At 46.8% G+C, this 27080-nt stretch overlaps 5 non-coding genes across 5 annotated transcripts; 1 reads left to right on the forward strand and 4 right to left on the reverse strand.

Moving 5' to 3' along the window:
• Positions 1 to 4041: 4041 nt before the first annotated feature.
• Positions 4042 to 4113, reverse strand: trnac-gca (transfer RNA cysteine (anticodon GCA)). Its single transcript has one exon. It is a non-coding gene; the product is annotated as a tRNA-Cys (tRNA).
• Positions 4114 to 10953: 6840 nt separating this feature from the next.
• On the reverse strand, positions 10954 to 11035 carry trnal-cag (transfer RNA leucine (anticodon CAG)). Its single transcript has one exon. It is a non-coding gene; the product is annotated as a tRNA-Leu (tRNA).
• Positions 11036 to 11557: 522 nt separating this feature from the next.
• On the reverse strand, positions 11558 to 11630 carry trnav-cac (transfer RNA valine (anticodon CAC)). Its single transcript has one exon. It is a non-coding gene; the product is annotated as a tRNA-Val (tRNA).
• A 12484-nt stretch (positions 11631 to 24114) lies between these two features.
• trnac-gca (transfer RNA cysteine (anticodon GCA)) lies at positions 24115 to 24186 on the forward strand. Its single transcript has one exon. It is a non-coding gene; the product is annotated as a tRNA-Cys (tRNA).
• Positions 24187 to 26443: 2257 nt separating this feature from the next.
• trnaq-cug (transfer RNA glutamine (anticodon CUG)) lies at positions 26444 to 26515 on the reverse strand. The gene has a single exon. It is a non-coding gene; the product is annotated as a tRNA-Gln (tRNA).
• Between the last annotated feature and the right edge of the window lie 565 nt (positions 26516 to 27080).

The following is a 27080-nucleotide window of genomic DNA, read 5'->3' on the forward strand; positions in this document are numbered from 1 at the left end:
ATGCACTAGGCGCTCCACATCAATTGACAATCTGTTATTGGAGGAAGGAAAGAAATCAGGGCACAAACACCAGTCATGTTCTCGGTCGGTAACCTATCACTCACGTCGGGTCCACCGCACCACTACCAGAGGTCAGCCCTGAGGAGCGACCAGAAGAAGGCATCCACCAGTAAGGTAGAATTACACTAAGAGGTATTAATGCCGGGTTGTACAAATCGAGAACCTGTGGAAACGGTAATGCACATAAATTTACCTTTCGCCACTGTGCTGCTGAATATGGGCTTACCTTTGACCTCTGTAACCTCGGGGTGCGCGAATGGCCTACAATTAGCCAATAAAACAAAGGATTCCTTGTAGAATTTAGGCAATCAATCCCGCTACCTCTCACATGCAAAGCAAGCGCTATACCATTTGAGCTAATTCCCCTGCTTTTCCTGAATTGGCAGAGAAGGTCCAATCTCAGAACTATATTGGTTCTTGAATTAACTCAGAGCAAATGACTACTGGATCATGGGAGGGAGCAAAGCAGTGGCTCAACATATTTGACAGTGCATCCCATGCCGGAAAGCTCGATGAGCCACAGAGGAACAAAAGATGGCTGACTTACCTCAAGACCACATTGAGCCTTCTCCACCAATTACCTATGGTGGCATGGATTGTTTTGGCCCCTTTCACACAAAACAAGGGTGTAAAGAACAAAAACAGTACAGTCTACTATTCACTTGTCTATGTTCTGGAGGTGTTCACATAGAGATGCTGGAGGACTTGACCACTGACTCATTCATAAATGCCCCAAGATGCTTCATTGCCATCAGAGGTGCTGTTTGGCACATCCGATCAGATCAGGGAACATACTTAGTTTGAACTAAAAATGAAATGGAAAAGTCTCTAAAGGAAATAAACACAGAAAGAGTAACAGAATACCTGGCAGACAAGCAATGCAACTTTGTCATAAATGCAAGCCATATGGGAGGTGTTTGGGAGCGCCAGATCAGAACCATCAAAAGCGTGCTCATTTCAGTCCTAGCAAACAGTGCTGGCAGGTTGAGTGACAGTTCCTTGAGAACCTTTCTTTAGGAAGCCATGTCTGTTGTGAATAATCACCCTCTTACTGTGGACAATGTAAACAACCCATGTGTCTGGAACCACTGACACCTAACCACCTGATTACCATGTAGTCATTTATTCCCATGCCACCACGTGTTTCCAAAATGGCGCTGCGGACGGCTGCCTTGGTGTGTTGGTCCTCCAGCACCTGGACTCCGCAGGAACCTATGCTAGGCTCCTGTTTGTTGACTTCAGCTCCGCCTTCAACACCATCCTCCCAACTCTGCTCCAGGAGAAGTTCTCCCAGCTGAGCGTGCCTGACTCCACCTGCAGGTGGATTACAGACTTCCTGTCTGACAGGAAACAGTGCGTGAAGCTGGGGAAACACATCTCAGATACAAAAACCGTCAGCACCTGATCCCCCCAGGGCTGCGTTCTTTCTCCTCTGCTCTTCTCCCTGTACACAAACAGTTGCACCTCCAGTCACCAGTCTGTCAAGCTCCCGAAGTCTGCGGACGACACCACCCTCATCGGACTCATCTCTGACGGCGACAAGTTTGCCTACAGGTGAGAGGTTGACCATCTGGTGACTTGGTGTAACCTGAACAACCTGGAGCTCAACGCCTTAAAAACAGTGGAGATGGTTGTGGACAACAGGAAGAACTCAGCCTCTCCTGTCCCCATCACCCTCTGTGACTCTACGATTGACATTGTGGAGTCCTTCCGCATCCTGGGTACCATCATCTCCCAGGACCTCCAGTGGGAGCCGAACATCAGCTCCCTCATCAAGAAGGCACAGCAGAGGATGTACTTCCTACGTTCCTATGGCAGCTGAAGAAATTTATCCTGCCAAAGACAATGTTGGTGCACTTCTACAGCTCCATCATTGAGTCCATCCTCATCTCCTGCAATCTCCCGTCCCTCCAGGATCTGTACGCCTCCAGGACCCTAAGGCGTGCAGAAAAGGATTGTGGCCGATCCTTCTCAACCCGGACACAGTCTCTTTGAGAGGAGGCTGCGGTCCATCAGGACCAAAACCTCACGCCACAAGAACAGTTTCTTCCCGTCTGCTGTCAGCCTCATCAACAAGTCCCGGAACCCCCCCCCCCCCCCCCCCCCCCCGACACTGTTCACACCCCACCTCTGCCTCATCCTGCCACTTTGACACTCTATATGCGTTAAATTAACGCTCAGTTTGGACTCTTAGGAAAAACAATCAGACTGCAGTCCCGGAACAACAAACAAAAAACAGACTGTGTACATATATTTAACCTGTATACTGTATATTTTGTATTTTCATTTTTTAATGGATGTGTCTGCACCTACTTCACCAAAACAAATCCCCAGTCGAGGTCAGCAGGCCCCGTCTCCACTGTAAACAGTGTGGACTGGGCAATGCTTCCCTTTTCGGAGGGTCCGGACGGTTTGCCAGAACCCCTTCGAGGCCGACCAAAAGTCGTGCTCCATGGCCTCACCGAATTCCTCCCACACCCGAGTTTTTGCCTCGACAACCGCCGAAGCCGCGAACCGTTTGGCCTGACAGTACCTGTCAGCTGCTTCCGGAGTCCCACAAGCCATCAATGCTCGATAGGACTCCTTCTTCAGCTTGATGGCGGCCCTGACCTCTGGTGTCCACCATCGGGTTCGGGGCCTGCCGCCACGACTGGCACCGACCGCCTTGCGGCCGCAGCTCCGGTCAGCCGCCTCAGCAATGGAGGCACGGAATATGGCCCATTCGGACTCAATATCCCGGTCCTCCCCCGGGATGCAGGCGAAGCTCTGCCAGAGGTGAGAGTTGAAGACTCGACGAACGGGAGACTCTGCCAGACGTTCCCAGCACACCCTCACTACTCGTTTGGGTCTACCAGGTCTGTCCAGCATCCTCCCCGCCATCTAATCCAACTCATCACCAGGTGGTGATCAGTTGACAGCTCAGCCCCTCTCTTCACCCGCCTGTCCAGAACATGCGGACGCAGGTCTGATGACACGACTGCAAAGTCGATCATAGACCTGCAGCCAAGGGTGTCCTGGTGCCAAGTGCACTTATGGACATCCCAGAATTTTTAGGCGCAGCCAAGGTGTTGAGGGAATCTGTTTCAGGGGCCTTAGAATCACATCTCTGCTATTTGCAGATGATGTGGTTCTTATGGCCTCTACGGGCTGTGACCTTCAGCGTTTAGTGGGACGGTTTGCATCTGAGTGCGAAGCGTCTGGGATGAGACTCAGTACCTCCAAATCAGAGGCCGTGGTTCTCAGTCGTAAAAGGGTGGAGTGCTCCCTCCGGGTTGGGAATGAGGTCCTACCCCAGGTGGAGGAGTTTAGGTATCTTAGGTATGGTCACGAGTGAGGGAAAGTGGGAGCGTGAGGTCGACAGACGGATCGGCGCAGCCTCGGCAGTAATGCGGTCGCTGTAACGGACCGTCGTGGTTAAAAAAGCTTTCAATTTACCGGTCGATCTATGTTCCCACCCTCACCTATGGTCATGAGCTTTGGGTCATGACCGAAAGAATGACATCTCGGATACAGGCGGCTGAAATGAGTTTCCTCCGTAGGGTAGCTGGACTCACCCTAAGAGATAGGGTGAGGAGCTCAGTCATCCGGGAGGGCTCAGAGTAGACAGTGCGGGGCTGCAAGTCTTTCCAGTTCCAGTTAAAAGCCCGGCTCCTCATGAATTTAGGTCTGGTCCGATGGTCCTGAGCTTTGAGTCAGCACGGAAAAGATAAGATCGTGGGTAAAAGCAGCTGAAATGACTTTGTTTTGTGGTGCGGCTGGACTTTCTCTTGGGGGGGGGTCGGGGGGGGGGGGGGGGGGGCTGTGTCATCCGCGAGGAAATTGGACAAAAGCCACTGCAGAAATTTCATGTCAGTGTGAAGAATGTAGAAAGGAGCCATGCAAAAAGGGAAACAATCTCGAGTTATATTACACCGAAGTTGTTGCTATTATGAGCCATGCATTCATGTACTCTTAGACTATTCTTAAACCGAAGGAGTGCATCGGGGGCATCCGGATTTGAAACGGAGACCTCTTGATCTGCAGTCAAATGCTCTACCACTGAGCTATACCCCCTCAAACACACCAAACATGCTTACACGATGGGAACTAAGTTCTGCATATGCACTAAACCAGCACACATCCTCATCGTGACTGGGAGAATTGAACCAACAAAGGTTGACTTCTTGATGGGTCATCGAGGTTTAAAAGGTTCACTTAAACAAGTTATTCCTTGTGCACTAGTTTCAGCCACACATTGGGCGGTTCAGCACTTTTGGTGATACATCGTCAAGATTTCTTTCCTGTGGAAAATTGTGCAACATGCGGAAAACATTTCATTGATGAAGTGGAATCGATGCCTGCATTCTCCAAATGGTATATTGTGTCTTTTTCCTGCTAAAAAAGCATTCTCCATCTCCAACATCGTACCTGATACTTTGATTAATTGCATTCTAATGATGTTTCCTAAAAACAGAGGTGGTGTCAAAACGACTGCATTGGTATAGTCCCATGAGGATGGGATTCAAACCCATGCACGCAGAACACAATGGATTAGCAGTCCAGCACCTTAACCTTTCGGTCACCTCATCTCCTGCAGGACCTTTGTTGACATGGTCTTGTTGACTGAAAATGAGTCCCAACATCTGAATTAGTGTTTGGTAATGCAGAAACTGTGGTAGCCTAGTTAGAACCCAACCTTTATTTATTTATTTATTTATTTTTTTGTCCCGTCCAGCCATTGGGGCAGATAGTATTGTTGATCTAAATGCCCTTACATGCTAGACAGATTTGCTCTGTGTCAGGAAAGGTGTTGGCTACAACTTCCCTGTACCATGAAATTTTATTTGCCGTTATTTGATGTCTTTGTTATGCCATTTGGGACGACCGGACCGGAGCAAGAAGAAGAACAGAAAAGAAGAAGAGAGAAGAGAAAAGTGGGGTCGGGGGGGGGGGGGGCAGTAGAGGGAGAGACAAAAACAGCAGCAACAAGAATTCCCAAAACAACAACAGTGACAAACAGAACAGTTAAATGTCAATGATGGCTAAGGGTCACACTGGAGATGATATCAGTGGAATGAAACAGTCCAACTTACCAATAGCAATAGTAACAATGAGGACATGACCCATGATAGTAAACACAATTGCAACCATACAGTTACAGTAATTAAAATCTCATTGCTTGACATCATTATTACTGTAATAATAGCATACCAATACTATATAAACATCAGGAATAAGAGAGTAGATTGTATAGAGAAGCACCCATGTGCTGTGAGTGCCCATATGGAGGTGTGTTGTGTATGTGAATGCGAGTGTGTGAATGTGTAATTGTCACTGAGAATGACAAAAGGAGAGAGACTGCCTTCTACCACCCAGCAAACCCCGCCCCGCGCAGCCAGGTCAAGCCCCCACCGCCAGAGATCCTCCGGCCCCGTGGGTGTGGGCAAAGCCAGGGCCGACTCCCCAAGACCCGCCCCCGAAGCAACTCCCCGAAGAGACCAGCAAGAGGCCATGGAGGAGCAATCCCAACCGGCAACAGGGCGCCAGCAGGCCGGAGGAGAGCCGCACCCCCGAGACCAGCGGGAGACCATACCCTACTAGGGCAGAAGGGCATCGAAGGCCACACACCCGTGGGCACAGGGGCGCCCCTGCCGGCCGGAAGGGAGCCCGTCCACGGCCGGAGGCACCGCCTCCCGCCCCCCACACACCCCCAGGAAGCAGAACCCGGCCCGCCCCTGGTAACCCCAGGCCCGACCACCGACATAGGACCGCCCCGGCCAGGACAGAAGAGGCCCGGGCTGCCCCATGGAGGACCGGGCGGTTGAGATGGAACACCCTACGCCAGACCCCCGCAGAGCCCCCCATATACATATATATATACATATTTTATAATTATAATAAAACTAATCATTAATTATCTAAGTATTTAAAACAATAAATACATAAAATAAACTCAGACACATGCACACCCCATCCACTCAATACACACACATGCTGTGGACGTCCCCGGGTGGGGCGTCCGGGGCATCACAGGGTGGGGGACCCAGGGGTCCCAGACCCACAACCAGGCCCCGAGCCCAGGGAGGTACGGACCGCCAAGGCATAGCACCCCCAGACTCCCCTCGACCACGGCATCAGGGCTACTGCAGTGTGGCAGACAAAGGAGCGGGCGAGGGGAGGAGGCCCGCACATGAGCAAGCGGAGGGGGCGAGCAGGCGAGTGGTGAGGCGCTCCACTGCGCCGGCCGACATCCACCGGGCAGCTCACCCCCGTGAGGGAGAGCCATAGCTCCAAGTCACGGGGAGGCCACGCACCAGAGCCGAGGAGTTAAGACCAGCGCAAGGCCCCCGAAGGACCCCACCATCCACCGGGAGGGCCAGCCCCCCCCCCGCCCCCAGAACCAGCAGCGCTCCGCCCACGTACCGGAGAACCATCCCCGACGAGCCCTAAGGCAAGACTGGGGATGGGCAAAGACAGGGACAGCGATGCGGCAGAGCATAGGACCAGTGGCAGCAGACACCCAAACGCCCGAAAGAGCACCGCCCCCCCAGCAGGCCCCACCCCGAGGAGCATGCTCCCCATCCCCACACGCCACCCCGGCCCCCGTACCCACGAGCAGGATCAGGTCCCCTCCCAACACACAGCCCGGTCCCCGCAGCAGCCACCACAGCGCAACAACCCCAAGCCACCACCGTAGACTTCAGGCCACCAGCAGCGCGGACCCCACTGCCTGGAGGCCGGTGAACGCCCCCCCAAGGGCACGTTGGCGCCCGCGACCCAGGACAGATCCAGGGAGGTAGCGCCAACCATGACACCAGGGCAAGCCCCGGCGTCAGCTGGTTCCAGCGGGACCCCCAGGAAGGCCAGGCAGACCAGACCAAAATATCCTGCAGCCCAGGGCACCCCGAGCGAGCCGCCAAGCCCCAGCAGCCAGCGGGCCAATCGCGGGGGTAGGCAGTAGGCTCTCCGGTCCAGCCCGCTACACCTGTGTGTGTGAAGATGGTATTGTGTAGATAGTGCAATTAAAAATAGGCCTGTCCCATAGGGCTGACCTATGTGTGTGGTGTATGTGTATGTGTGTGTGTGTGTGTGGAAGGAAGCTGAGCAATGGTGGGTCCCCTGCCTGCCCAGACCCCCCCCAGAACTGAGTGTCTAAGGTGCGGTTAAAATTGAAGGGTGACCAGCCAGAGGAATGCCGAGGACAAAAGGGCATCCGCAAGGAAACCCTTCGCCCCCGGCAAAACCAGTTGCAGGCCACCCCCCAAAGTCCTACATGTATGTGAGGTGGTGCAGTGCAGCAGGGAGGATCGGGGCCCCACACACGCCCACCCCGCACTACCGGCCAACCGAGCCGGGCAAGCCAGCCGCCCGGAGCAAGCCCTGGGCCACAGGACCAACCACGGGCCCCACCCAGCCCATCGTGGCGGCCAGTCCGGCCTGCCAGCTCCCCCCCGGAGGGCCCCACCAGAGATTGAGCCAGCTATGCCACCCCCGGACCACCAGGAGCCGCGGACAAACCACACGCCCCGAGGCTGCTCCTACAACCACCAGAACAGCAGGAACCGCGCCCCGGCAACACATCCGTCACCATGGCAGCCCAGGGAGTGACACCACAGAGACCGCAGGAGAACCGGGACCCGCATGGGGAAGAGCCCAACCCCACCCCCCGGGCTCGTTAGCCAAGAGTGCCAGGGCGGGACAGAGACACACACACCAGGCAGCAGAGCCCACCAGGCAGACGATACCCCAACAGCCGCAAAAAGTGAATGCCCCCCCCAGTCCCACCCTCCACCACAGCGCCGACCCGTCTCCACCATATCTCCCATCCACCCACGGACCCGCCAAGTAGGACACCCCGGAGGCGGGAAGACCGCCACCAGACCGGAGACAGAAGGGGCCAACCAGACACCGGCAAATAGCAGGGGCCGCCCGTGAGCCACCGGCCAGCCCCACCCCCCAACCCTTGGTCGAGGCCCCCCCACGACCCAGAGCCCACCACCCCGCCCCCCAAGCAAGCCCCCCGCTAATCCCGGCCCACGCCGCGCAGAGCCCCACCCCCACCGCTATCCGCCCCGCTACCCACGCACCCACAGCCAGCCCCCCACCCGCCCGCCCCACATCCACCACAACCCAGCCATCCCTCCACCGAAGGGAGGGAAGCAGGTAATGCCCCACCCCAGCACCGCACCTCCCCACCCAGAGCCCAAGCTGCACAAACGAGACCCCCCCTCCCGTATGAGCTTACCAGGCGCCCCACCCGGGGCCATACACCTACCATACACAAAAATTAAAATTGAGATCTCAGTGTATAGACTGGTCATATATATCATCTCGTCTCATATTATCTACATACTGTATTGTATATAACTCTGGGAAAAACTGTTGATTTTTGTTAATACTTGAGTCGTTATATTGTTTATTTTTCTATATTGTGTATTTTGTACTGCTTAACTGATTCTGTACTCTTGCTGCTGTGCAATACAAATTTCCCCACTGAGGGACGAATAAAGGCATATCTTAATCTTAATCTTAATCTTAAGATTGAGCTACTTGTTAAGAAGTAGTCAATTCGGGAGTACGTGTGGTGCACTGGTGAGAAATACGTATATTCTCTGTGAGTAGGGTGATAAGAGCGCCAAGCATCACAAAGACCAAAATCAGTCATATATTTTTTCAGTGTTGTTGTTGCTTGAGACTCACGATGTCCCCCAGCTGGGCTAGACCTATCTAAATCTGGATTAAATACCAAGTTGAAGTCCCCTCCCAAGATCAAGCTTGAATCCAGGTGTGCAGAGAGAGAAGAAAAAAAGGTGTGAAAGAAAGAGGGGTCATCAACATTAGGGCCATATATGTTGGCAATGCAAAATTTAACATTGTCAACCGATATGTTGATTATTATATATCTACCTTCTATGTCTATAGTATTGTTGAGCAGTGTAAAATTGACCCTCCGGCTAATTAAAATGGCTACGCCCCTCTGTTTGGAGTTGTAGTTTGCTAGGTATATGTGTGGAAACTGTGGTGAGTGAAATGTATGGGCAGCTGCATTGGAGATGTGAGTCTCTTGCAATAAGACAATGTCTGCTTGGATATTCTTTAGATGGTTAAACATTTTTTGTCTTTTTTCTCGAGACCCGACTCCCCTGACATTCCAAGTGACAAATTGCAGTGAGGACATCCTAGACTAGCTTATGATGATATGTGTGTGTATATATGTGCAAGTGTGAAGTATATGTGCCTGTAGGTAGTGTAAGCATATACTATTACATATATGCTTAAAGTGCACATGGGCATATTATAATGTAGTCCTCCTGATCTGACTAGTGAAGGTGTAATGTTGGTGTATGCATGTGTGAGATATGCGTGTGTGTAAGTGGCAGTGTTGTAGGTTTATGTGTCAGATGTACAGTACGAGCCACCTGTGTACATGGATGTGTGCCTTTATGTACAATGTTTGTATTTGCGGGTTTGTGATTATGTGAGTGTGTGTGAACTGTATAGACATGCTGGTACAGAAAACAGACAAGTGACAAACAGGAATATAAGTGAGTGAAAGAGGGGAAAGACAGTGAGAAAGTGTGCAAGACAGGGAGGAAAGGAATGAGGTGACATGCAAGGGAGAAAAATGGGGAGTAATTTGAAGGCAGAGTGCAGGCGTTAACGAGGATGAGCGCGTTATGATATACGAACCTTTATCATGTAACTATGAAAAAGTAGGACGTTACCTTACCTTACCAAGCATATTCGGTTACCATGTTAGAATGATTAATACAGTCATGGTGTAATTTCACGATCGCGGTATAGCTGTCCATTAACGAAGAGTTTGTCCACTGTGATGACAGCTCGGCACCCCTCGTTGATGAACTTTTTTCGGATAGGGAACAGGCGACGGCGTCTGTCGAGGATCTCCCTTGGGAACTGGTCGTTCACGCTGAAGTTCGTCCCCTTCAGCTCTCGGCCTCGGCCTTTCACCTGCTCCTTCTGCTTGAAGTGTTCAAATTTTGCCACGATGGGTCTCGGTCTTGTATTTCCTGGCTTCTTGGCTCCCAGGCGGTGGACGCGATGGAAGGTGATGTCCCCGATGACGTCAGCCGGGAGCTTGAGCCGTTGCGCCATGAAGGCCCTTACGGATTCTTCCGGGTCTTCCTCTGATTTCTCTGGAATTCCTGCAAAGACGAGGTTGTCCCTCATGCTTCGAGCCTGAAGGTCCAAGATCGTTTCCTTCATGGACTTGTTTTCCTGGCGGAGTTGTGAAACTCCGTCGGTGAGGGACTTCACCGATTCACGGAGGGTTGCGTTCTCCGTCACCAAGGAGATTATTTGTTTTTGGCTGAAGTCCAGAGACTCACGGATGGCCTGAAATTCTTTATGGAGTACCTCGACAAGAGCCAGGCGGCCGTCCAAGCAAATCACCCTCTTGTCGATGGAATCGAGGATGTCCTTGATGTCTGTGCCTGGTGGCGACGTCTCCCCAGGGGAGTCCTCAGGACGGCTACGCTTGGAGTTCGGCGTCTTGGGTGACTTGCCCGACTTGCCCATGACGATACTATCGAAGCAACCGTCGATGTACTCCTCCAGATCTTCCAGGTTTGTTTTTTGAGAACTGTAACTTTTCCAGCAGTTAAATACGTTGGTTTATATCTAAGGATACTTTGCGGATGTTTAAATAGTTAAGATTGTTTGGGAGCGCTGTATTCCGCTTGTCTGACCTGCGCGCGTCACGTACCCTCTCGCGAGATTACAGCATCACGCCATCCAAGCACTCAAGTGTGATGCATTTCACTGTACTTTGTCAAGCACGCCTCCTTTTGCCCTCAAAATACAAGGGCAACAGGACAATACCTTGGTACTTTATGGAAACTACATGAGGAGCCGGGCTTTTAACTGGAACTGGAAAGACTTGCGGCCCCGCACTGTCAGAAGTGGGATTTGAACACACGCCTCATTAGAGACTGCAACCTGAATGCAGCGCCTTCGACCACTCGGCCATCCTGACCCTACAGGTCTCGCTCCTTCTGTTCCCTGAGAAACTAGGTCAGCTGTGGAATTGATCAAACATCAGGATGGCCACATCAATAAAAACAGAACAAAAAATTATATCTAGAGCAGTAAAAGGCCTGATTAGCTCAGCCGTAGAGTATGAGACTCTTAATCTCATGGTCGTGGGTTCGAGCCCCATATTGGGGATTCAGCATTTTTATTGATACATCTGAAAGATATCTTTCCCTGTATGTTTCAGGATCCATTTGAAGGTTCTCTTAATGGTTTTTAAATGCCTTAGGGGTTGTGGGCCTTCTTATTTTTCTGAATTTCTTTTACGTGATGAACCCTCGCGGTCCATCAGGTCCTCGAACACCGACCTGTTATGTATTCCTAGCCCATCAGTCATCCGGGAAATATGGATTGTGTGTCCAAACTGGGGATGGACGCTCGTGTATACACCTTCAGACATCAAGCACATATCCTTGTTCTTATTTGTCATCTTGATTTTTTTGTAAAAGGAGGTCTTGAAAGGCCATGTTTCCACCCAGTTTTGAACTGGGGACCTTTTGCGTGTGAGGCAAACGTGATAACCACTACACTATGGAAACCTGAAGGAAGGGGCTTTTAAGGGGACTGGTGAAGTCACAAAGCAGTTGCCAAACAATGAAACACGACGATGTGTCCGAAGTGGGGGCAGATTGGGGCTGACTCCAAATGAGTCTTAATTAGTGTTTTGGTGTTGCAGAAACTGTGGCAGCCTTCTTGTGCACCGGCGGGAATGAACTCAAAGGACAGAGCTCTTGCTTTACATGCAGGAGATAGTGGGTTTGATACCTGTATTCTCCACATGGTATGTTATGGCTTTTTCTTGCCAACAAAAGCGTTCTTGATCTCCGACATCGTACCTTATACTTTGATTGATTGCATGTGTGAGGGAGCTGCCAATCATCCCTCTTTGATCAGGTGTATGCCCCACCTACACACGGCCATGTTTCCTATTTGTGTATATAGCTGGCTTTTGTTATTTACACATACATCCTGGTTAGTACTTTAATTATATTTGTTTGCCATTTAAGTTGTTTCATTGCCACCTTAGTTAGTTTTCATTTAGAAGTCATTGGTTTGGTTCCTAATTTCTCATCAGTTTCTCCTTTCTTACGAGAAGGTGATTGATCGGGGCACAAGCATGGAGGTGCGCCCATGGGAGTGCAGGCTAGAGGCTGATCACCTTGATTGGACTCTCCCAAGTGTCACCTGGAGGAGGGGGTGGGGGGGGTTAACTGTATAGTTTCTGGGTAAATGTAGTTAAATGTAGTCTAGTGCTTAAAATGTATCCAGAAAGTGGAACTTAAGTGTGCTAATATTGAAAGGCTTTTGGAACATAAAAGAAAAGTGTTGAAATTGTAAATATGGTACCTTTTAGATAAATTGCCTCACCCTCTCATTGGGGAATTATGGTTGGCCCTTCATGGGTAAAAGGGGCTGGTGAATTGCTGGGCGGAAGGCCTGTTGTGTGTGTGCTGGGGAAAATACTGTTGGACTGTCTGGTCTGGGGTGCGCTTCAGAGGCTATGGCTATCCTGGGCTCGTAAGAGGCCATTTTAAAAACTAAAATCTTACAGCATGCTAATGAATCATTAGCATCAGCAATGAAGCCCCATGAGGCTTGGAACCATTTTAGTCAACTGGTTAGAGAATGGATTCATTTCTTGAATCTTCATGTGCACACGAAACCACCTGCTGGCCGTGGATCGAATTACAGGCGGATGTATCTTCATGTGTGATGCATTGAATGCTCATCTGTTTTGGCTCTTGGAAATTATGTACCACAAAAAAATGTATAACCGAATGATTAATCTACAAAGTGTAAGATAAAATATACAGTATATATAAAATACTGAATGTTTTCTTGTCCATAAATGCCATGTATCATGTGATATGGCTAGCTTCATCATGGTTGTGTTGTTTATACTGTAATATGTTACTATTATAATGTAGTACTATTAACCTTACCATGGATGGGTGAAGGTCATGTGGTACAATTCTGGCCCCTCCCTCAAATGAATCAAGCCTTGGTACACGCTTTGTAGAAGTGCCCACTCGATTTTTCGACACACACTTCGAAGCCCTGGCACCTCATCACTACTAATGATGTTTACTGATGTGATACAGGTGTGGTCAAAACTAGTGTATTTGTATATCACCACACAAGTGGACAGACAATACAATTCCAAAAGCAACACACACCTGCCATGACCCTGATTCGACCAGGGTTGCTGCGGCCACAACACAGAGTACGAACCACGATACCGTTACGGCTGTGAGCTATGCTTTTCTGGGCAAGAACCATAAACTCAGATTCGGAGGTGCAGATTGCTCATTCCAGCTGCTTCAAATTTGTCTGTGAGCAAAGCTTGAATTTTAGACTCAAATCAATTGAAAAGGCTGTCATGCACGTTTTCCTTTTATTAGAATAAAATGTAGATAGAATGAATATAATGTCAGTTATCACCCTCATATCCATTTGCTTAGACAATAGAAAGTGTTTGACTGTGCTGAAGAGGGAATGTTCCTGTGACCCTGATCTCAGACCCCCAGTGACCCCCAGGTCCTGGAGGTGCCTGGATGCGCCAACAGCAACCCTGCCTGCAGATGTTTCTGTTAATCCTGCAAGAATGTGTCAAGATAAGAACTCATAAAACAATAAAAGTAATAACTCTCACATATACACACACACATTGACAAACAAATACAGCTTGTGCAACTGCCCCCCCCCCCTTATAGTTGCACGACCATGTAGTAGGGATCCCCGAAAGAGAATATAAAAAGAGAGTGTGAACTGCATATTCAGAATGGAGTGGCATGTCACTGGGTATGTGGTTTCACTCTCCTCGCTGCGAGTAACTTTGAATATTGTTGTCTGTCTCTTCTGTATTTCTGGATTTAAGTGTTTTTAAATGTGTCACAGGAGTTTGAACCTGACACCTTTGTGCCACTAGCTCAAAACAAAAATAGCAGTAGTTTGAGGTTAGGATCTGGATTGTCACTGTTTTGCCAAGAGTAAAATGGGTTCGAGAGAGAGGTCCTATTTGGCAAGACAAGAAAAAAGCAACAATCCAGAAGCTAGAGAGAGATGCTGATGCATGCTTTTATTTCCAGTCGTATTGACTATTGCAATGCCCTGCTTTCTGGTCTTCCTAAAAGAAACATCACAAGTCTACAACTTTTACAGAACAACTTTTGATGCATGTGTGCTGACGAGGACCAGAAGGCAGGCGCATATTACACCGCTTCTAAAATCACTGCATTGGCTCCGTGTATGTTTCAGGTTCGATTTGAAGGTTCTCGTAATGGTTTTTAAATGTCTTAGGGGTTGTGGGCCTTCTTATCTTTCTGAATTACTTATAAGTTACGAACCCTCGCGGACCCTCAGGTCCTCCGACACCGGCCTGTTATGTATTTCCAGAGTTAAAACATGGACACACACGATGAGGCATCTTTCCAGTTTTATGGCCCCGTTTGTGGAACAGCCTGCTGGAGGACCTGAGGGCCGTAGAGAACGTTGAGATTTTTACAAATAGGCTCAAAACCCGCCTATTTAATTTGGCTTTTAACTCTTGCTCCTAGTATACTCTTTTTTTAACTTTTGAACTTGACTTTTATTTAATGATTATTTTATACCCTATACCTTTTATTTTGGATCTTAACCAAATGTTTTTTATAGTTTTACACATGCTTATTTTAGTTTTTATTAATGTTCCTATAGATTTCATTTTTATGTTTATTTCTATATATACATTAAGGGAAAAGACCACAAGGAAATGCGCACAAGGAATAATTCTCACTTGTGGCCACTCAGACTGGCATTATTTCACCAATCCTGTTCAAAGCTCAGCACTTCATATGATTTCCATAGTGTTGTGGTAACCATGTGCCCCTAACCTGTGAAAGGTCCCCAGTTCAAAACTGTCATAAATAAGCAGGGTGACATGGCATTCATAGCAGAGGATAGTTTTCATCCATCGATCTAAAGCACCAGATGAAGGCTTTCGCTCAGGAAAACCGAAATCTGTGACACCGTGGTGAAGTTAGTTTCACGTTGGATATTCTCCTCCATAGAAACGGCGGTCGTTCCCCTCACTGTGCCGGCCGGGCTGCTCTCTCCTGCTGCGGGGAGCTCACACGGAAGTCCCGCCCTCTATGCCGCTTGTTCGGACTAGGGACCGTCAATAAATTTCCATTCATTTCTATTCCATTGAAGAGAGTTTGCTAAAAAAAAAAAATTAAATCACACCAGAAATAATTCGGTGTGCAGAGAAGGTGATTGGCTGCAATTTTCCGTCCCTCCAGATCTGTACGCCTCCAGGACCCTGAGGTGTGCAGAAAGGATTGTGGCCGATCCCTCTCACCCCGGACACAGACTCTTCGAGACGCTCCCCTCTGGCAGGAGGCTGCGGCCCATCAGGACCAAAACCTCACGCCACAAGAACAGTTTCTTCCCGTCTGCTGTCAGTCTCATCAACAAAGCCCGGAACCCCACCTGACACTCTTCACACCCCACCTCTGCCTCATCCTGCCACTTTGACACTTTCATTGTATATGTTACATTAACGCTCAGTTTGGACAATCAGACTGCACTTCCGGAATAACAAACAAAAAACAGATGTTAAATAGATGTGTCTGCACCTACTATACCAAAACAAATTCCTCGTATGTGTTTGATCATACATGGCAATAAACCTTTTCTGATTCTGAAGCCCATTTTTAGAAGTTTTATATTTTATTGGGCTTCATATGACATTTTAACATTAAAAATTGAAAGATTTTGTATTATAGCATGCAGGCCATGCGACCTTGGCACTTCAAATCACTTTATGTTAATCACCTTGTATTAATATTACAATGCATACCTTGTCACTGTTGGTGAGCTATAATAGATTAATTATTTGAGTGGTGTTCTCGCTGCCTTCAGGGAAAAGACACTGGTCTATTTGCTCCAGGGCCACCAGACTGGTTGACAGCCTGTATCCTCAAAACAACTGGAACTGCTAAAGGGACACCATTTGTCGGATTGTTTTCATTGTCCCCATCTCATGTCCTGTGCTGCCCTGTCCAGCTGCTGAACTTTGGGTTACTGTGTTAATACCTTCTGCACAAAGTATTGCTGGAGTATTAAAAAGCAGTATATTAACTCCATCTGTGAAATTTGGCTGTTATGCACGTGCTATGCTGCATAAAAAAATCATTGACAAATGTATTCATTGAATTATTGGGCTAATATTTTGAATGACTTACAATAAATCCATTTCATGTGAAAACTGGCCTCGTAGTACTATGCACACCTTTTTGTTTTTCAAATAATGTTTAATCAGATTTAATATGAATTTGTTACACAAGTCATTATCAATACCTTCCAGGTCATATGACCTTTGACCTACAAACCACTTTGTATCAGAAGGAATTGTCTGTTAGTACCATACACACCTTTTTGATTTGGTACTTAACTTTACTAGGATTCGTGATTATTTTTTTACACAAATCATTATCAATAGCTTCCAGGTCATGTGATCTTTGACCTCCAAACCACTTTGTATCAGTAGGAATGGTTTCCTAGTACCATACATGCCTTTTTACTTTGCTACTCAACTCTGCTAGGATTTTATATGTATTTTTTATATGAACTATTATCAACAGCTTCCAGGTCATTAGACCCCTGACCTCCAAACCACTTTGTATCAGTAGGACTTGTCTGCGAGTACCATACACGCCTTTTTGCTTTGCTACTCAACTTTGTAACGATCGCGGCCTCCTATGGAGGTAACGAGGCTACAACGCAAAAAGGAAGGTCGCGGGGGGAGTGGATATCAGCTATAAGAAAAAAAAAGGAAACTGTCGAAAATGTTGGGTTGCCACACCACGGCAGTTTAATTACACCAAAACCAACCCCGCATGTCATCCCCTCCCAACCAACCTAACTAACTAACCAACTAACTAACTCAACGTCCCACCCGCCAACAAAGACAACCATGAAACACCCAAATTAATCCCGAAAGTGTACCCCCCACCCCGCAAGTGTCCCAAAGTTCCCGAAGAGTCAGTGCTTGTCCACAAAACAGAGGTGAAAGCCGCGGTTCCACTCACGGACGCGCATCCACTTCTCCGTCCAATCCCTGGGTCCGGAACCTTGCCCAAAGTCCAATTGCTCAAGCCAGGAGGGAAAAGGAAATCCCGTCAGCTGTCGCTTGACAAAGTTGGCCCTCGTGGTGTTGTGGAAAAAAATTCTATCATCCTAAGTAGGATAGAGAATGCCTGAAATAAATACATAGCTCTGGCAGTTTTTATTACCTTTGCAAAACAAAGGGGTCAGACAACACACAGTATGCATGGCGGTCTGTAGGTGTCTGGCCAAGAGTGGCCTCTTGGCGGGAACTTTTATACTCCATAGCATGCAAATGAATTACATTACAAGAGAAAAGAGACTTTCTTGTCACTCCCCCGATGCCACCCTCATGTATGGGGGTTAGTCTACACACCCAATCTTCTGGCACGGTTTGTCACACCCATGCGAGACAACCTCCTAGGGTCAGCCATTTGGTGGGACATCCTGATGTCCCCTTATCCCATGAAGGTAAAGCTTTGATCAAAGAATGACTCATCTGACACTGCCCCGACACTGTCCCTAACCCCAGGTTACAGATAGCCTCCTGCTGTGCCACCATCTTTGAAGGGACAGCAGGATGTGCTCGGATGCAAATGTTGAAGCTCTACAAAAGGCCTTAAAGTAATTCACACAATGTGTAACCTATGTTATACCTGTGAAATATAGTCAACCGGGATAGACTCCAGCCTACCCGCAATCCCAGTGGGACTAAGCAACACGGGAAAAAGACGAATGGATGTCCAGGTGTCTTAAAGTGTTTGTCTTCAACTTCTGTGGTAGATGCTGTCCGTATGGCATCAACGATGTGGTAAACATGATGTGTATGATTTGAGATGTTAGATTGCCAAATCATGTCGAAGTCCTTGTGCCTCTGTTGATGGCTTGCTGTTGTTCTACCATGTTGTATTCAATCAGTCAGTCAGTCAGCCAGCCAATCCTCTTGATTGTAGCACTTGTTCTTAGGCTGCAGGAGCTTGCGGTGCGAACTCGTGGACTCCATCCAAACATGCAGTCGAGAAGGTTGAGTGCGTCATGGACATTTCTTCCGTTCTGGTTGTCGTTGTAGTTGTAGTCCTCTAGTGTTCAGGTAGTGTCTTTCTGCCTTGACCGATCTGTGTGCAGGTCTCTCATATGACCACGCTGACAGTGGAGTCTTGCCTCTGCTGGAACTCCAACACGTCCTCTCCATGGCCCCCAGGGCCAACAGATGTCAGGTCACTCGACACCCACCGAGAACATAGAAAGAAATGAATGAGCAACACAACATTTTACCATCTACGTGATACATGTCAGATGTGTTCCCTACACATGACTAATCTCGAGAGCAGTAGGCAACCTAAGAGCAGTAGGCAACCATCATGTAGTGTCTGACTGAATACGACACTTTGTTCATATTTTGGCCATTGACGTTGATTGTAAATGAACCTTAAAATTTTCAAATTGTCAGGAGAAAGCCCACGTAAGCATGAGGAGAACATGAAACTCCACACAGAAAGGTTCCCAAACCTTCTTGCTGTGAGACAGCAGTGCTAACCACTCTGCCATCATGTCACCAATATCAATTTTAACTTTAATTTTAACATCCACCCTCTGCATTTAAGTTTTTTCCAAACAATACAAGGTTTCACTGAATTTAAACCAACACACCCTCTGGTCTCTGCCTGAATTTGCATTGTCACACTGTAGTAGTGTTCCTTGCTCACAGCTGGAAATTTGGGTTTCAAAGAACCATTTGACACATTGGCACTATGGAAGGCAAAGTGCCAAATACAGTAATATAGTAAAGAAAAAACAAGATACAGTAACTTACCAAAGTCTTCAGCGTGTTGTGCAATCAATGGAGTGTCATTACTACTGCTGATCACTGATCATTATCAACCTCTAATGTTGGAACTCATACCTACCTTTGTTTCACTCACTTTGGTTTTGGAGAAACCAATTATAGTAACAAAAAATATATCATGTCCAATTGTTAACCATGATTACTCAACAAAATCGCAATCTCCCCCCTTTTGACACATGTACTTCCCATGTGTCAACTTTTAAAAGCATTGGCAGTTCCCTGTAAAATCAAATGATGGTTATCTTTTTTATACATCTGCAAACAGTAATCTGTGAAGCTGGACAACATCAAACAAAGTTACACCAATTCAAACTCTGGATCCTGAAGAAGTGTCCTGTGGATCAAACTGAAGTTAAAATGATGACACACCCTGCCAGGTGTGTGAATGACTTCAAGTGTTACAGTGTTAATGTTAGTACATGTTAGTACTGTTAAACAGTTTTCAACAAAAAAGATGTCACGTTTCGGCCATATATGACATGTCTTCTCCTCCTCCAGGAGAATGTGCTTTCCTAATGTGGAACAATGAAGGTTAGGCTGGAATAGTTCATAGTAGTTGATGTCTCTCCACAACACAAGAACAACCCTGAAAGAACAATCACATTTAAATTTCAGTCAATTTAAATTTTTGTCACAGTCCACTGTCCCCCATGAAGAACCCTGCTGTCGGTGTGTCGCACTCATAGTCGTCATGTCAGGATGTCATTTGCAACACTTAAAAGGTCCAAGTTCCTTTGAAAGTCGGATTGTCCTAATTTACAAGGCCTTTTTCGTAATAGCTAATTTTTAGATGGTTCTGCATACCCTAAATGAACTATCTACATTTTAGCAGATTTAATTTATGCCTCTTGATGCTAAAAGAGCAGAACAGCCTAATATGTTCTTTGCATGTGTCTATTAGTAAACTAATCATTGGGTTTGTTCTGTATTTCCCAAAGTGATGGTCAAGGATGGCTTCAGCCTCACATTCACACTCACACAGACAAACAAGACAACACAACAATGAAAAACCAGCTGGACAGTCCTTTCTGAATGTATTTTTGCCGAAAATACTTTTCAAAAAATTCAATTTTAGGACTGTAAAAAATTAACAAATTGTTTGTGCATTCCCAATCGAATGTAATATAGCATGCTTGTACAAAAAAAAGGCCCACAATATTCCATTTGTCACTGTGTCTCTTTTAGATAGAGACCCATGAGGAATGGAATCATTGACGTCAAAAAAATGGTACCTGAGTACCCCAAATGTGCATCAAGGCAGCACTTATGCCCAGAACAAAATATTTGTGAGATAAACATTCCCCTAACAGCTATCCCTATGTTCATATCTTTTATCAAATTTCTCATCACCATAGAAAGGTATGATGTGCATTGAAGACCTTGCAGAGCATCAATTTGCATTAATTGTGTGTGTGTGTGTATGCGTGAGAAAGTACATTCTTAACCTCCTCCACCAGTTGAGCACTCATGTCACCAGTTTGCATCTTCCTTTGATATGCATACAGCTGATTGGCCTCTTGCTTCACCAAAGTGTGAACATCAGGGTCAGTGTAAGTTTTTACAACTTCACCTCCATCTGAATTAGAAAATAGGCCATTTGGTCCTTTGCACCATATGCCAACAAATTTAATTTTTGAAGTTGAATTTTCTCTGAAACAGAAAATCCAATGGTGACTTGTCTTTGGTCCACTTCACCTGATTGGCCAACGAAGTTAACATAATTGCCATTCAACTTTGTAGAGGTTAGGAATTTGTCACTCTTAGTAAGTGTGTTTCATCAGAAAGGAAAAGAAATAACCATATTTTGTATACTATGTCGTCTTATAGCATATTCTAAAAGAGAGAAGTAGATCATATTCTACATAGTTATCAGCAAGAGGGGCTGATTTAAGCCAAGACTCTAAACAAAAGGAAGAAGGACAGAGCATATAGATGTGTGTGTGTGTGTGTGTGTTACTGTCAACTTCAGTATCATCCTTGGCATCAGATGAGTCAGAGTAGGCATGATCCCATCACGCCCCACCTCCTTGCTTCCTTCCACCTTGCTTGTTAAGAAAGTTCTCCATCAAGTCTTTGGTCCAAAGTCTCCTTTTGCTGCACATGCCAGGGTCATATTGCTGTCCCAGTCTCTTCTCTGGATGTCCTCCTTGCAGGTGGCCATTTGTTGCCACCCATGGATTCTGGTACATGGCTTGTCCTTGCATCAAAGGTGTGATCCATCCGGTCAAAAGTGAGATCCATCCAGTTCTAATTCGGCCACATTCCGCTTTAGTGGCTGGTGATGTGATTGTCGTCACCGTGAACACCATGTCAGCAAACATCTGCAGAACTCTTCAGTGGTCAGGGAAAGTGGGACAACTTCACTAAACACAAGCAGGGCTGTTATGGCCTCCCCACACGCCTTCCTTACACCATTGTCCCACTCATGGTCTCCACCATCAGTCACAGGATACTTGCTAAGCATCCGTTTGGATACGAGCGACAATGCATGTCTGGAAGGGATCGTTTGCAGTTAGAACACAGCTCATGTGTTGGATCTTCTTCAGGTCTTGGTGAAGATGAAACTGGACATAATGGCATGGCTGATGATATTGGACTCATCGTGCATGTTGTTGTATCAGGATGTTGTTGTCAGGTTGTTGGCAGAGCAAGGGTGGAGGTGTGCGATCAAGATCACGGTCCACTCTGAGACACTGAGGCACTGTAGGAGAAAGAGAAGGAAGACCTATTCTGAGAAGTCTTGTCTGTTCTTTTCATGTCAGTGTGTGTTGCAGATCTTCATCATCTATGTAACGATCATCATTACAAGTCTTAGTTGCAAGCCGTGCTCTCTGCCCTCAATGGTTTTTAGCCTTTTTCATTTTTTCCCCCAAAGAGTCCATGCCCTAAACATAATTCTTGACTGCTCTTTGATTTTCTCTCAATTAATTATTTTTCTTTTAAACAATGCAATGTGATGTTTTCCCTTATCACCATTTTTCCCAACAAAAATCTCACTTATCTATTTTGTTTAACTCACTTTCTCTTGTTCTCAAAAGTTCCCCATATTAGTGTTTTTTTTATGCATGCTTTCCTCATTTTTTTTTCTTTACCTATAGTTGCTTGTTTACCAGATTTCCCATATTTACAGATGTCACTCGGTTGTGCACAATTCCCTTAAGACAAGGTCGTCACCCCGAATCCGTGTTGTTCCTTCGGCACAATCCACGACAAAGCCGAGCTGTATCCAATGAATAATGCGTAATCCACTCTTTATCACTTCAAGATTTTGTTTGCATTAATTTATATCCAATATACAATTGTGCATGATTCACTCCTATTGTCTAATCTATTACTATCTATTAATCTATTACTGAGGTCTCATCAGCACAAAACAGCTACAAGCGCAACTCACTCTTTGTTGTTACAGAGGTCTTGTTCGCGCAATGGTGCGCGACTCACTCACAATTTTTTTGGTTTATTTTTTATATTATTGAGGTCTTGTCCGCCCATACCATGCGTAACTCACTCAATGTTGTTACTGAGATCTTATTAGCATGAAAGTATACCCAGTATACTCTGATACGCGATTCACTCATGTTCCAGAGATCTTATCCGTACCGACAAGTGACCAAATGTGCATATGGGAAACACTACAACACTTACATATAAACATGCAACTAATGCTCAAATATAGTAATTATTTCAGGATTCTCACCATCAAAAAAAACGTAGTTCCACTCTTGATAAGAGATTCCAGTGGTGATGGTCTGGAATCCTGGACGGTCAGCCCTGAAAATCTCTGAATGTCACTGACAGAGAGGCTGGAGGAAAAAAATAATTCCAGGATGATCAGTCGCTGTCCGCCACAGGTCCAGATCCAATCAGCCAAGGAATCCCACTTCTGACACCAAATTGTTGTGGAAAAAATTTCTATCATCCTAAGTAGGATAGAGAATGCCTGAAATAAATACATAGCTCTGGCAGTTTTTATTACCTTTGCAAAACAAAGGGGTCAGACAACATACAGTATGCATGGCGGTCTGTAGGTGTCTGGCCAAGAGTGGCCTCTTGGCGGGAACTTTTATACTCCATAGCATGCAAATGATTTACATTACAATAGAAAAGAGACATTCTTGTCACTCCCCCGATGCCACCCTCATGTATGGGGGTTAGTCTACACACCCAATCTTCTGGCACGGTTTGTCACACCCATGCGAGACAACCTCCGAGGGTCAGCCATTTGGTGGGACATCCTGATGTCCCCTTATCCCATGAAGGTAAAGCTTTGATCAAAGAATGATCTCCTCCGACACTGCCCCGACACTGTCCCTAACCCCAGGTTACAGATAGCCTCCTGCTGTGCCACCATCTTTGAAGGGACAGCAGGATGTGCTCGGATGCAAATGTTGAAGCTCTACAAAAGGCCGTAAAGTAATTCAAACAATGTGTAACCTATGTTATACCGGTGAAATATAAAATTTTCCATCACAGGTTCTAACTAGGCTACCACAGTTTCTGCATTACCAAACACTAATTCAGATGTTGGGACTCATTTTCAGTCAACAAGACCATGTCAACAAAGGTCCTGCAGGAGATGAGGTGACCGAGAGGTTAAGGTGCTGGACTGCTAATCCATTGTGTTCTGCGTGCATGGGTTTGAATCCCATCCTCATGGGACTATACCAATGCAGTAGTTTTGACACCACCTGTGTTTTTAGGAAACATCATTAGAATGCAATTAATCAAAGTATCAGGTACGATGTTGGAGATGGAGAATGCTTTTTTAGCAGGAAAAAGACACAATATACCATTTGGAGAATGCAGGCATCGATTCCACTTCATCAATGAAATGTTTTCCGCATGTTGCACAATTTTCCACAGGAAAGAAATCTTGACGATGTATCACCAAAAGTGCTGAACCGCCCAATGTGTGGCTGAAACTAGTGCACAAGGAATAACTTGTTTAAGTGAACCTTTTAAACCTCGATGACCCATCAAGAAGTCAACCTTTGTTGGTTCAATTCTCCCAGTCACGATGAGGATGTGTGCTGGTTTAGTGCATATGCAGAACTTAGTTCCCATCGTGTAAGCATGTTTGGTGTGTTTGAGGGGGTATAGCTCAGTGGTAGAGCATTTGACTGCAGATCAAGAGGTCTCCGGTTCAAATCCGGATGCCCCCTGATGCACTCCTTCGGTTTAAGAATAGTCTAAGAGTACATGAATGCATGGCTCATAATAGCAACAACTTCGGTGTAATATAACTCCAGATTGTTTCCCTTTTTGCATGGCTCCTTTCTACATTCTTCACACTGACATGAAATTTCTGCAGTGGCTTTTGTCCAATTTCCTCGCGGAAGAACCCCCCCCCCCCCCCCCCCCGACCCCCCACGTCTAAGAGAAAGTCCAGCCGCACCACAAAACAAAGTCATTTCAGCTGCTTTTACCCACGATCTTATCTTTTCCGTGCTGACTCAAAGCTCAGGACCATGGGACCAGAGCTCTGCCTTTGGGCTCAGCTCCCACATCACTGTGGCGGACCAGTGGAGCATCCAACATAGATCAACTGGTAAACTGTCATGTTAGATGCCAAGAACAAGACGCCAAGGTACCTTGAACTCCTCCAGTGGGGGTCAGATCTCTTCCCCAACACATAGACAATTTCATTGAAATGTCAAGACAACCTCTTTTGTCCTGCTAATGTGGTCTGTTTTGTTAGCCCAAATGTCCAAAATCACAAGGGTTTTGCCTTTGTAGGGAGCATTGTAGTACATGTCACATGTGTACTACACATGACATTAGAAAGGATGGGAATTTCTTCAACACAACAAGATTTCTGATTCAAAAACATTTTGTTGAAGAAAAGCCCATTATTTCTGGAACATCTTATGTGAACTAAAATTCTCCCTACAAAGGAGAGATCTTGGTCCATTTGGACAATTGTCAATCTGCCCCCACTTTGGACACATCATCATGTTTCATTGTTTGGCCACTGCTTTCTGAGTTTCGCCAGTACTCTTATAACTCCCCCCCCCCCCCCTCCTCCACTCCGGGTTTCCATAAATTAGTGGTTATCCCGTTTGCCTCACACGCATAAGGCCCCCTGTTTAAAACTGGGTGGAAACATGGGCTTTCTATTCCCTGTTTTACAAAATAACTGGTGGTCTAGTGGCTAGGGTTCGGTGCTCTCACCGCCGCGGCCCGGTTTTCGATTCCCGGTCAGGGAATTGACATTTGGATAGGTTTTTACTGGAGAGAGGATTTGTCTTCGGCCTCGGTGGAATGGTTGGGGTCATCTTGAAGCGCTATTTGGGAACAATAACTCACGGACTCGGTTTCTTCACTATTACATGACAAGAGACTGGTCTAGAGAACGCGGCCAGGATGAGGTTTGGGGTATTTGTCTGACGCTGATGGATAGATCCTGGACTCATTTCCGATCCCACATCTCTTTTACAAAATACAAAGGATTCCTTGGAGAATGCGGGTATCGATTCTGCTGCATCTCGCATGCTAAGCAAGCACTTTACCATTTGAGGTAATTCCCCTGGTTTGGGGTATTTGTCGGATGCTAAGGGGTAGATCCAATCCCAACATCTCTTCTACAAAAGGTGAAGAACTCCTTGGAGACTGTGGGCATTGATCCCAAACAAGACAAGACAAGGTGCTGGACAGGAGAATGCAGTTAGGACTGGGTTTAGGGTGATACCTATGGCTGTATTTGGCCTAGATATTGGGATTGGGGCCCGGATTAGTGTTTGGTACTTGGGAACATTTAATCACAAAAAACAAAAGAGGTTTTGGAGAATGCGGGCATTGAACCCACTACCTCTCACATGCAAAGCGAGCGCTCTACAATTTGAGCTAATTCCCCTGCTGTTGCAGCATTGGCAGAGAAATCTTCTGGCATACTCTACGTGTCCTTGCAGAGATGAAGTGGCCCTGGTCCCGAAATGTCCACCTCCAAGATGGACTGAGGTCTTAAACTACCCACATGGACAAGCCAAATATCTTCTGGACAAAAAGAGTTCATGGTCAGACACGACAAAGGTTGAGCCGGTCACCCGAACATGAAACTTTTGATCTGAGTGTCCGGGATTCAAGTCCCTGTTCAGGTGACCAGGTCTGAGGTCCACTTGCAAACGCCTCCTTTTTGCCCTCAATATACGAGGGCAACAGGACAATCCCTTGGTACTCTATGGAAACTATATGAGGAGCCTGGCTTTTAACTGGAACTGGAAAGACTTGTGGCCCCGCACACAAACCAAGTATCTTCTGATCAGCTGATCCTTGACATCAGCTGTCACAGACATTGGCGTCGTTTGGGGACCTCATCCTGATCCACGGTTACCACTGATTTGTAGAGTAAGTCAATAAGTCATCATACTCTTACTGTTAAAGGAAGACACAGTCCAAACACTCGATTGCTGCAAGGCAAGTAGGTTCCACCAAGACTTGAACTTGGATCACTGGATTCAGGGTCCAGAGTGCTAACCATTACACCATGGAACCCTTTGTTTTGGATGTGACTGGCACCTTCTGGCGTAACAATGGAGGCTTTGCAAACCAGGACACCAACTTTCCTCTTTGATGAGCACAAAGTATTTTTGGGTACAATCCAGGGGTCTTGTGTTCTCACGGAAATGGCTGTCCTTTTCCAACAGGAGTTGAGATGAAATGTATTCAAATAGACAAACTGCATTGATCACTCAATCAGAATTTCTCAGTTTGCCAATTTCAGACTGCGTGACAAAGACTCAAGTCCAACTCCATGGACAGGGAAGCGGAGGTCCTTCAGACAAGACGGTATTGCCATTTTTTCCTGGCAGACATAACATGAGCAAAGGGATTGTCCTTCGAGCCGGACTTGAACCAGCTACATAAGGATGCCAGCTTGAACCACTTCAGTACGCCGCTCTTCCAACTGAGCTATCGAAGGTCTTGCTGTTCTGAGGCTAGTGAGTACGGCCGAGCGTTCGACGGCGTCTCATCGAGGTTGTGGCTGAGAATGCCACTATTGACAGAATTTGGATTAGATAATCAAGTCTTGTGGTGGAGAGTCTCAGGTGGAGAGTCT

Source organism: Doryrhamphus excisus, unplaced genomic scaffold (genome assembly GCF_030265055.1).
Source record: "Doryrhamphus excisus isolate RoL2022-K1 unplaced genomic scaffold, RoL_Dexc_1.0 HiC_scaffold_24, whole genome shotgun sequence".
NCBI lineage: Eukaryota > Metazoa > Chordata > Actinopteri > Syngnathiformes > Syngnathidae > Doryrhamphus > Doryrhamphus excisus.